A 2,168-nucleotide genomic window follows, 5' to 3' on the forward strand; every position below is an offset into this window, starting at 1 on the left:
AGCCTCCCAGATCTCCAGATGGACTGGAGATATCAAAAAAGTACTCCAGAGTGTTGTTCAGCATGGGGGTGAGTAGAAAATGAAGGCTAATCATGTTTTGGGTGTACTATTCCTTTAATATATAAAAATATGACAATATAAAGCGAGTATATAGTACCAAAAAAGCATACAAGAAAAAAATGTAATGTCCTGGAATAAGTTTCCTTTAAAAATAAAAATATCTGCATAGTAGATGACTTGGGTTATTGCACTTATGCTGCAGAAATGTACTGACCTTATAAATGAGGGGAAAATAAACAGACTATACAATAGTTGACTTAGATTATTGAACTTGCACTGACCTTATAAATGGGAAAAAATAAAAAATTGACAAAGGCCACACAGTGAAAGAATATTCCACATGAGTTACGATAAGTAATGTTTACCATAAGATGTCCAAGAAGGGGGGGGTGCTGACCTTTGTCCGTTCCTATCACCACCTCCTTCCCCAAAATGAGGAGTTCAGCAGTCTGTTGGTCCAGCATGTGGGGATTAAATTAAATAAGAAATTGATGTTAAATGGAAAAAATGGAGCGACTAAAGGAGAATACCATTCTTGTATCCAGATAAATATGGTCACGGTTGTCCAACATTGTATATGAAGTTGAATGTTTTGTTTCCTCTCCACTGTATGTGTTCAGAACTGTTCAATAAAAAAAAAAGTAAATAGGAAAGAAAAAAATCTTGAAAGCAAAATTTGCAATAGAAATATGACAATTTCAATTTTCCAGATGTAAGACATGATTCAGCTGTTCTGCAGCAAACACTGGGACTTGAAAATGAATCCAAAAGGTTTGAAGTTGGATAAAAGTAACAGAAGATCTCTATTATTTTCAATCTGCTCTTCATATTCCCTTCCGGGTGTTTCCTTGTCTCCAAACTGCAGACATGCAGCACACAAATGAACCTCTGTTAGGAATGTCATTGTTTTGTGTGTGAATTAAGAAGAAAAAGAGGCCTAGATCAGCGGACAGTATGATTGGCTCAATCCTGTGACGTCACAATTAAAATGAACCATTTGATTGGTTCAGATCTCAGGTTATTTCATGGGTTCCTGGAAACGGAACTGGAAATTTGGGAAGAAGCTTTGATATTAATGCTGCACTCAATCTTTTGAATAAAAAAAAAAAGGATCTTTAATCTTTTAATAATCTTGATGGAATGACTGAGATAGATACATATGCAACGATTTGGAAATCCTAAAATAGAATTAAAATGCGCCCAATTAAAAAATAACAGGTGCAGTGTGGATCAAACCAGAGGCGGAGCTAGATGGGGGGCCAGGGGTGCCCGTTGCCACCCTCTGTCAATCATTGGGCACCCCTACCATTTATTGCTCTAATACAGATGGTGGCAACAGTAAAACTCTCAAGTGGAATATTCAAACATTTTAATTTTTTCATATATTAACAATTACTTGACAACAAAAACCCGGTGGTTAATTCTGCACATCAACGTTAAAGATGATCAGTAGAGAATTCCTGCTCTTTTCAGAAATAGATTTTGAGTTTTATGGGTTCAAGAGAAAACGATGCATCTCTGCAACTCATCTAGGGGTCTTCAGAAAAATAATAGATAAATAACTAGTTTGATAAAAACTTATTAAACAATACATTTATGCAGATATTAGTACTTGTAAATATACATTTTATTCAGAATGATTACTGATAAAAGTAGGTAAGTAATTGAAAAGATGTTCACCCAAAACTCAAACCTGAAAGAATTTTATCGACTATACTTTTTATCTAGAAAGCAGGGATGTTTGAATATATTTGTCTATTTTTTAGCAAAGGAATCCGTGTATCATTCGTTCTTTCTATTTTCAATTGCCAATCAAAAAACAAAAAATAAAAAATTGACTGGTTATTTTGTTTTTTATGGTTAAACCAAAAACGAAAAAAGGATTTGTTTTTCATATATCAATTCTAAGCTCAGATCAAGAATACGAAATGGAAAAACGGACAGCAACGCAGAATTTGATTTTAATATTTAATCGGTACAGTTTACGTAACCCGGAAATAGCTCTTTGCGCGGCAGTGGGGTGATGAAGTGGCTACCATGGCGACGCTAGAACCACACACTATGTTGATCGAGAAGTTGTTTGTTGTTGCTAGCTAAAAGCACAGTGC

This window comes from Cyprinodon variegatus, unplaced genomic scaffold (assembly GCF_000732505.1).
Source record: "Cyprinodon variegatus isolate N-32 unplaced genomic scaffold, C_variegatus-1.0 Scaffold332, whole genome shotgun sequence".
Taxonomy (NCBI): domain Eukaryota; kingdom Metazoa; phylum Chordata; class Actinopteri; order Cyprinodontiformes; family Cyprinodontidae; genus Cyprinodon; species Cyprinodon variegatus.